Consider the following 10,912-nt stretch of genomic DNA (forward strand, 5'->3'; position numbering starts at 1 on the left):
TCACCGCCTCACGTTATCATCAGCAAGGCTTTAATTACAATACCCTGGGAGTCCCTTGGATCATGCCCTGGAAACATTTTGGAGAGTTTTAGTCGAGACAGATGTGCTCGATATATAATTTTGAGTTGTATAATTGTATGCTTTGCGCATATGGAGCTTGAGTGAATTCTCTGCATTGTTACTTTCCACTCCTTTTCTGATATATTAATTGAGAGATCATTTTCCCAGTGTCCTCTTGGATCTTTGAAAGGAAGGGATTGTAAAATGATTTTATATATTGTAGAGATGGAGTCTAACTCCTTGAAATTAAACAATAATTTTTCCAGCGTGGATGAGGGTGCAAGATGAGGAAAATCTGGAAGGTTCTGTTTAACAAAGTTCCTGATTTGAAGATAGTGAAAGAAATTTGTAGCTGGAATGTTAAATTTGGAATGTAATTGTTCATAGGATGCAAAGACGTTGTCTATATAAAGATCTCTAAGCAAGTTAATTCCAAATTTTTTCCAGATATTAAAAACTGCATATGTTTGTGAGGGTTGAAAGAGGTGGTTCTTTTGCAGGGGTGCCACAGAAAGAAGCTTCTCCGTCTTAAAATGCTTTCTACATTGGTTCCAGATTCTAAGTGAGTGGAGCACAATTGGGTTATTAGTGTATTGCCGATAACGTGTGTTTATTGGAGCGCAGAGCAAGGAATACAAAGAAGTACTGCAGGATTTTACTTCTATTGCGGTCCATGCCTGTGTATGTTCTTCTGTTTGTGTCCAGGTTCTTATCGCCTGTATATTTGCCGCCCAGTAATAAAACTGGAAGTTAGGTAGAGCCATGCCGCCTTCTGCCTTTTGTCTTTGAAGGGTCGATCTTTTGATGCGTGGATGTTTAGAATTCCAAATAAATGAGGTTATTGTTGAATCTAATTGCTTAAAGAACGATTTATTAATGTATATTGGTATGTTTTGAAATAAAAAAGGAGTTTAGGAAGAATATTCATCTTAACAGTATTAATTCTTCCAGCTAGTGTGAGATGAAGGGTTGACCATCTATGCAAGTCTTGTTTAATTTTTTCCATGCAGACGACGAAATTTTGTTGATATAGAACTTTATGTTTACTTGTGATGTTTACCCCGAGGTATTTAAACTGTTCTGCAATGATAAAAGGAAGGGTGTCTAATCTAATATTATATGCTTGCGAATTCACCGGAAAGAGTACACTTTTATTCAGATTAATTCTGAGACCAGAGAGCTTTTGAAATTCTGTGAGTGCTGCTAAGACTGCAGACACAGAATTTTCTGGGTCCGATATATACAGTACCATGTCATCTGCATATAATGAGATTTTCTGTTCCAGTCCTTCTCACTTAGCAGACACTTTCAATGTAAAGCAACTGACGAAAGAGGTCAACATAACTGAGTATATATTAGCCTGAGGGACTGTTTTGGAACAATTTTAAGGGTGTGCACTTACCAACCAGGGCAAGGAAAGTTATCTGTGACACCAGCCATCTCGACAAAAGTGCCTTACCTGTGCTATTGTCATTTATTATGATTATTATCATCACTCTCCTCTCAGCGCACTAAGATAGGCTGGTGCATTCACCAGAGGTCAATCAGACCTCTCAGTCTTTAAGCTCAGATTGTTCTTCAGCTGAGGACTTGTCTAAGAGTACAGGCCTTATCGAGGAGTGCGATCTTCTGGATCTATTTTGCACTGACTTCACATGGGAGACTGTCCAACTGCTGTTAGAACCTGGTCTTGATGACTCCCAGTGTTTCTAGGACTACTAGAGCCACTCTTGCCCTTGTGTTCCATATCTTTTCTGCCTCCTTGCTCAGGATGTTGTTATCATCCAGGATTTTGTCACATCAATGAAGACACACGACTTGCTCTTCTTGTGTTGGAACAAGATGCCTGGCCCTATGGTGGTGGTGGTACAGTCTGTGGGAATGGTCTCGACGCACATGATGACATAATCTCCAGTGTCAAGATCACACCTTGACTATGCTCATACCACTTATTGAAACACTCAGCTGTTGCCATAGTACCCAACGCATGTACATACTAACTCTATTTTGACATTCAGGATATTCTTTCAGGACCAGTAGATGGCATCCACACATTATGTGGCTGATGGTATCCTCAGCTTCATACACATACAGCATTTGGTTTTGACTGGTGTGCCTATGACATACTTCTTTGGTGGTACAAGGTGTTCAAGGTTTGATGTTGACTGACAGTGGTGAGGCTTTCGGTTTCTCACTTGAGAGCTGCAATTTGAAGGCAATGGATGAGTCAGATCCTTGTCAATTCACAGGCTGTGCAGGTTGTTGAAGAATGGGCCATGCAGTGGCTCTTCTTGTAGCGCTGCATCCTCACCTCCATAATCTTGGACTTGAGTAACTGCTTGGTTTTCTCGCTGTCTCGTGCAAACCATACCTTACGCTTTTTTGGTTTAATCATGTGGCCTTTCTTCACGATGGATTTGTGCTCACGCAGAGCTTGGTGGTGTTTGAGCAACAGACACAGAAGCTGCAGATTTTTGAATTTATAAAGATATGAATTGTTATTTTCTCTATTATATATTCTTCTTAAGGCACAGTCATAGAAGCTGAACAACTACATATTTCACTGCATATTGTACTTTGTGTATAATTTGTTTGCGATTAAGAGTTGACATGATTGAAATATTTAAAATTATGAAGAGAATCAGTACAGTGGATCCCAGCTGTTACTTTAAAATATTTTTTTCAACAAGAACATGAGGACATAGAAACTTTATGGGCAAATTTTGCACAAATATTAGAAAGCATTTGTTTATGTAAAAAAAATAGATTACCAAGTAGAGAGAGAAAGTAGGACTTTAGGGACCTTCAAATTGTGACCTGATTTTCAAAAATTTAGGTGAATAAGGTGGATGAGCTTGTTGAGCAAAATGGTCTGTTCTCTTCACAATTGCTATAATGTTCTAATGCTGGTGCAGCTTTAGTCCTTCCACATCACTCTGGTTCTTTACCCAGCTTGGTGTTCCTTATCTGTAGATATTTCTCTCTCTGCGTGGTTTTCTTCTTTGGTACATGCATCCCTACCCCACAGTCTAAGTCATGCTACTGTACTGTCAGGTGATGTTCTATGATTTTATTAGTTTGTTTAAGTCAATGTGAGTGATGTTACACCATGCGGTGTACTGGTTTTCCATCCAGGGTTTATTTCACCTTAGCAGACACTACTTTGCATCCATGTCCATGAAGGAAGAAGTATGGAAAATGTATGGTAGGATAGGTGATGTTTTAGTGGAGTTGTTGGATAGTTCTGTTAAGGTCACTTGCTAGCACCTTTGGTGGAGTGCTGAGAAAACTGTGATACAGTGGGTCAGCAGTTTAACATTTAATGGCGAGTTTTTAAATAAATAATTGAATAGCCAGCTTGATCTCCATGGGTGTGTGTGCTCGCACAGCTGCAGGAGGTTGGTGAGGTAATTGAGGCGAGTTGGACCTGCACGTGAGGGTGCAGTCTGTCTCATTTCTTTCAACTGCCTTCTGTGGTATGCAATTGAGGTGCTGCACCCATGGAGGCATATAAGAGGGAGACAACACAAGAAAAAGAGGGAAGAAAAAGAATGAGAAAGAAAAGAAAGAACAGAGCTGTGAGAACAGCATCAGGGGGGAATAGGCAGGACAAGCCAGACAGCTAGCCAGTGCAGCGAAGTGCGGCATGGGGGTAAGCCCCACGAAGGATTGGCACTCTAGGGGCAGATCATCCCCACTGAACATTAGTGAGGAGTGGGTGCAATCAAGAGGGAGTCCTACCCCAGGAATCCATGGTACACCAGGGGAGTGAGATAGAAGACTTGAGGATAACCGACCCCGAGTGGTCTGGCCAATGCCACTCGAGCTAAGATGGGGATCGAAAGGCGAGGACCATGGCTGTTAGTGTCTCTGCCTACTGAGTGAGCAATGGGTGAGCTGGAGAAATGAAGAGGGTGTTACGCCAGGCTTTTCAGTCAGAGGACCCAATGACTATTGGTTTACTGTCGTTTTTAATTTGTATTTTAATCTCACGGATTGTCACCTGTTTATAAGGATTATTTATTTATTAAAGAGTTTAGAGCACTTCACTTTTCCGATACTTCGATTTGGATTAGTGTTACATTTTTTCTCAAAAAAAATGTAAAAAGCGTTGTATTTTTTGGTTTGATAAAGGACATTTTTAATATATCTCATCTTTCTGTTGTAAAATGTGCAAAACACTAAAAGTACAAAGTCAGAGGTGTAAAAAGTATAATAATGATACATCCATCCATCCATCCATCCAACCCGTTATATCTTAACTACAGAGTCACGGGGGTCTGCTGGAGCCAATCCCAGCTAACACAGAGCACAAGGCAAGAAACAAACCCTGGGCAGAGCACCAGCCCACCACAGATAATGATACAAATAATACAAATAATAATAATATGAAATTAATAATAATAGTATTAATGCTAATACCACATATCCTGTCAAAAACACTAAAAATATAAAGTCAGATGTATAAAATGTATAATGATAGAAATAATAATAATAATGAATAATAATATGAAATGAGTATTAATAATAGTAATGATGATGATGCTAATACTGCATATACTGTACTGTCAAAATATGTCTTTTGTGTGGTATATCTTTGAGCAGGAAAACTGCTTAGGTGTACGGTCATTTGCCCAACACTCTTTAGCATAACAGTTCATCTCAACAATAATTCTTTCAATCACGTATGGCAACATTCAATTTTATTCCTGGCTGCCCCACAAAGTCAAAACGAGGTGGTGCTGGTTTATGTGAAGCAGGGTCCAAAAATAATCATTTTTGAATTCATCAGAATCGCTTTGGGCTTCACTGTTTGTTTCAGTTTCACTACCTAAAGACACATTCACTTAATCATCACTGCTGATGAGAGGCTCTTCAACATCACTGTTCATATCACTGTCAAGAGTGTGCAACACCTGGGCTGCTGAAAAAAGTTTCTTTATTATTAGTCTTGGAGAAGATGCATCTACACTGTTGCCCGGGTAACCCTCAGGCTTGACGCTTACATAAGACCCGCCTATAATGTTGCCCAAGTAACACTTGGGACTAACGCTGTTACCACTTTTACAGCCAGAGTAATCCTTGGGTGTAACACTTATGTGAGACATGGATGTACAGTTACCTGTGACACTCGTGACTAACGCTTTAAACACTGTTTTCACAGCCCAAATGACGCCCAGCAAATCAATATTTTTTCACTTGGAATTCCATATGGAATTCGTTGATTACTTAACTATTTCTCTTTCATGTTATTGGGTTATCCTTGGCCTGTCCACACAGTTTTTAAGAAATGACTGTGAAAGATTCCCAAAATTTTCATTTTAATTATGATAAATACATAGATCATTCTATTATATCACTAATTTTATTAATCTACTTTCAAAACCGGTTTAGTCCACTGCAAGGACCAAGAATGGTAGAGTCTATCCCAAAAAAATATTGTGTTTGTAAAAGAAAGAAGCCAACATTGGATGGAACACTTTAGAGTTGCTTATTAATTTAGCTAGCAGAGAGCATTAGAAAAGGATCTGAACCTGGGACACTACAGTTATACAGTTACACACTAACTACTGCACTACTTTGCTGACTAAATCCAAGCTTTACTGATCCATTATATCTCATATGTACAGAATATTAAAAAAACCAAAAACTGCTCTATCTGAGGTGTTGCTGGAACTCACTGACAAATTGTGGTGTTAGACACCAACTACAAGGATAGTATTTTTTGTCTTGATGAAACAGAAAAGACCTGTAAAACCAGCTTGGGGCACCCGCCAGCTTTAGGTGAATAATTATAAACAAATTTATGAGGAAAGGAATAGTTCAGCATTATTAATAATGTTTCTATCATGGTCGCATTAGTTACGTTAAATTCCTACACTAATAACAACTTATATTTGTACATTTTCTTCTACTTGTGGTGCAACTATGTGCTGCTGGATTGTTGAACAACTTCAGTTTGCAGTGCATTGAAAGTATTCCTCCTTGTGTGCTTCTAAGTTCATCAGTGCAGCTTGTCAAGCCATTAAAATGAATTATGAGATGTGAGTGGAAAATGGCTTTTTTTGGCCCCAGGGATTCTAGGCTCTATAACACCCTAAGTACAGGAGGATTTTGCAGCTCCTGATTCAGCCTCAATTACAACCAGCTGTAACAGTTGAAATATGCAAATATTTACCATTTGTGCTATTAACAGCCCACTGAAGAGGTAGAAACAGCTGGTTATTCATGAGTAGGAGACAAGAACCTTCCATCAGCAAAGCAATTGGCCAGAGAAGCAGCAGAAGGTTTCTGTCTCAATGGCAGTTTTCTTTTCCTCCTCTGTGTGCTCTCATTGCCTGGAACTAAAAACAAAATGTGGTTACTTGGATTTGTGGGTTAGATTTTAACTGCATTTTGTGAGTTTCTGCAAGGAATTATTGTATAAAACCTCCAGGTGACATCTGCCCACTGTTATAAGTAGTGACATACCCAAAAAAGTTTGATTTAATCTGTAGGTGGCTTTGAGAAAATTGCATATCAATACAATCAAAATCCCAGCTATTCTTTCACTTTAGCCTATAAGCATAAATCTTATAACCATGTGCTTTTACCTTTTTTATTAGTCAAAATTCCTCTCTGCAGTTTCTAGCCTGCTCATTCAATTCACAGTCATAAGAAGCTGCTGTCTGTCCTGGCAGCAAAAGGTACTAGACAGGAAAGCAGCCATTAGGCAGGGCACCTGTCCACTGCACGGCAAACCAGCATGGGGATGGCGAAGAACATGAAAAGTTCAGACAAGTAGGTTCCACACTAAGACCACTGGGGTTGTAAGGTGGCAGCATTAATGACTGCCACTCTTTTGCACCCTCCTAAAATTCACCATTCGGGGTCTCACAACACTTTAAAATTTTGTGTCTGTTACCACTGCATAATTATTCATTACTAAGTATATACAACAAAATTAGATGTTACTAACATGTATTTATTGTGCAAAACAGGATATTTAAGTAATACCATAAAGATAGATAGACAGATAGAAAAAAGTATAACATTGATGTTGTTCATTCAATGTAAATTTTCTCTTTCAAGCAACTTAAGATTAGTCATTTAGTGTCGTAGCTTGAAATATTTGGTTTCAGATCTCAATCAAAGTAAAAAAATGTGTTGACACCAAAGTAAGTTATGGTGGAGGGAATAAACATAAAAATCATATTTCAGTTAACCTAATATTTTAGGTTGTTCGTGTGCTGTGTTTGAGGGGCCGTTTGTATATTCTTCCGGTTGAACTTTCCAGCGTGATGGCTTTCCAACTGCCAAAAAAGAAGAACAACTTAAAAAATAGATTATCTTCAGTATAAAACAAGTGAATTGCACCCAATCACTCTAAATGTTTGCCTCAACTTAAAAATTGTAGGATCAATAAGCTAAAAAGAATTATATTGGTTCACATTGAAAATATTAAGTGTGGATCATTACCAAACATTTTTCAGGATAGATAGATAGATAGATAGATAGATAGATAGATAGATAGATAGATAGATAGATAGATAGATAGATAGATAGATAGATAGAACTTTATTTCTCCTCAGGGATGAGGTGAGCCATAGTGTATGTCAACAACAATGGGTGTATTGTTCAAGTACAGAGCAATTATTGAATAATTAGTAATTACTAAACATAACATTCCCAAACCTTTTTTATGAAATACTAAGCCAATAAGAAAATATGCATTCACAGTGTGCCACCTTATTTTGACCTGCATATTTCATTTTACTCTATAGAGTCCTTTATCACCTCATCATGCTGCCTCCCTGGCATTAATCCCAAAGCTTCTCCCAGGCTCTGAATTCTATGTAAAAATGGTTAATCCCGAGTGTCTCTCAAATTAAGCTATTATGAGCTAAAAAAAATAGTGTTAAGTCCGAATAACATTCAGGACAGTATTCTGCTGCCATCTTGTGAAAGAAATAACATCATGCTGCAAAAAATGTAAATATTTTTATACATTTTGACACTATGACAGGAGTCCCCAACTCCAGTCCTGGAGGGCCCCAGTGGCTGCAGGTTTTCATTCTAACCCTTTTCTTAATTAGTGACTTGTTTTTGGTTCTAATTAACGTTTTTTGAATTAATTTTATTTGACTTGCTCTTGAACACTCAGACCCCTTAATTATTTATTTTTCCTTTAATTAGCAGTGAAACAATAATGAGATACAAAATAAGCCAAAACATGACCAGCAAATTGTGTTGATATTGTTGATATTATTGACAGCAAATTGTGCTGATATTGTACACTGTACATCTGAAGTTGAAGAAAGGTGAAGTTCTCAGGAATGCTGATCTTCTCAGGTTCCTAAAACATTTTAACAGCGCTCTTAGAAAAGAGAAAATCAGCAATTTCAGAAATGTTTGATATTGCACAATGAGAGCAGTAACAAGCCATGGAATTAAACAGCAGGTTTAATTAACAACATGAATCAGAGCCTAATTAAGCAACAGGTTAGAGTGAAATTTCTTGGAGTTCCAGGCCCTGACTTAGTTGGTCTTCTGTTGGCTCATTTACTTTACATGTCATTTCTGTTTAGGTGCCATTTAAGGAAAGAAATGAAACAATTCTGAGGAACGATGAAGAAATTCAGGGGAACAAATCTTAAAAAACAAGTCAATTAAAATTTATTCAGAAGATATTAATTAGCAGTAAAAAGAGGTAACTAATTAAGAAGAGGGTTAGAATGAAAACCAGCAGTAACTGTGGTCCTCCAGGACCCCTACTTTATGGTAACTCATCTATACTCCTGAGTGGGGAGGAGCCTTCAACCAAAGCACACAATGGCGTGTAAACTAAAAGTGAAACTGAACCATTGGATGAATCAAGTGATAGTGATGACAATGTGAGTTGGTGATCAAACATTGGCACTGACAGTGAGAGTGATGCAAATGGCACTGTACGATCGAACCACTGTGATATGCCTGGGGAATGCAGTCACATGAAACTGCAGAGTAGTGTAAGTATGCGCATGGAAAAAGGGCAAAAAGACTGTGATCGAGTGGAAGGACAAGAAAGATGCTACCCGATAAGCACTGTTCACAATGCAGTGACTGTCAATGTTCATGCTAGGAGAAATATAGAAATTACTAAGACTTGCACTGTGGTAGCTTACAATAATGCATTGATCGTGCAGATCAGCCACTGACATTCTACCCTTTGATGCTCAAGCAAGAGAAAAAATATTATAAGAAAAATATGCAAAGAAACACACTTCTACTGTTCCAATTGTGAAAAGTGTGTTAGTGATGGTTTCAAAGCATCACACAAAGAACATACATTAAACTTGTATCAATACAGCAGTGGACTCTAGATATGCCTTTCCTACTGTATTTATGTATTATGTTATGTTTTTGTATTTACATGTTTCTGTTGTATATAATAACATTTCTCTTGTTTTTGCTCCTTTTCTGGAGGTAAGCAGATGCGGAGGAGGTTAAATGGGCCCACAAAGTAACTTATACTTTTTCTACTGTCATGCATAGGTGTCTGAGGATCACCTTCCAGGCTCCTCTAAGGTATGTGATATTATCTGGAACGAGAGGGGAGACAGTGATTAACAGTATCATCTCTTTTTCCTTCCACAATGCCGAGAAGGCACCCAAAGAGAGCAACTGAATCCATTCCACGATGTCCTGAGAAGCCCTTTTCCTTCCAGTCATGATCCTACAAAGCCAGAAATCCATGGAAGGTGGCGTCTCATTTTGGACTTTAGCCATCGCATGTCGGATCTCCCTAAATCTGACGCACTCATGAGAGTCTTTTTAACTAAACAGCCAGCTTGACTATTGAGGCAGATAAGGAGCCTAATTTCTGCTTCACCACCAAGCTCTTGCTTTTGTCCTGTTTTTTGGTGTATTGTATTAAATAGGGTGGCAAGGCTGGCACCCCAACTATACCTTGGGATTCCTTCACATATTCCACCCTTCACACCACATTAACATGGATACATTTGTAAATACATATTTTTATTCATTTTGGCCTCCCACACACATTAAAATTATCTTTTCTACCAGAAAAAGTATTTTTTCTAGGAAACACCTTCCAAAATATACAAATGAGAAAAGACAGAGTCTTACATATCAGTGTGGATATAGAGAACAGAGCTTTTTGATTATGATTGTTACGTGATCAGCCACTGACTTCAGTTTTGTTGTGATAATGTCCTTTGTGATCTCTGGTTTACTCTGGGATAGTCATTCCTAACTTCTCTGACCTCTAATGTCCCTTGAAATACTTTCAACGTTTAGCTGAATTTATTTTGGTAGGATTCCCAGTCTATATTTTCCATGACCTGAAACTTAGCAGAGCAGGAAATCTTTAATGTGGGCTATGCCTACTGGAAGTGTTAACCTCAAAATCCTCAGGGTCCTTACTGTGTTTAGTCCACACTACCATGGATGAATCGAAAAATGTTGTTTTTGTTTTAAATGTTTTCATCCACCCTAGCATTTTCTGATTGTTTTTTAAATGTTTGTCATCTAGATTGAAAAACGAAAATCTTTCCTATTGGGCATGCATATTTTATCAGCCATGAAGATTTACAGAGCAAATGTGAAGTAAAGCAAAATACCTAAAAGACAGGAAAAACAAATAGCACCTGAAGAAAACACTCAACCGGACAGGAAAAATGACAAAATAAACCTGCTTTTAAGGGTTAGAACCAAGTATAAAGTAGTCCATGCCATGGAAAGTATAGATTGAAAGTCTTGCCAAAATAAATTCAGAGAAATATTCACATATTTTAAATTACAGTACCTGAAAGATGATTTGGAGAAATTAGGAAAAGACTATCCCCATAGTAATAATGAGATCACAGAGGTA

Source organism: Polypterus senegalus, chromosome 4 (genome assembly GCF_016835505.1).
Source record: "Polypterus senegalus isolate Bchr_013 chromosome 4, ASM1683550v1, whole genome shotgun sequence".
Lineage (NCBI taxonomy): Eukaryota > Metazoa > Chordata > Cladistia > Polypteriformes > Polypteridae > Polypterus > Polypterus senegalus.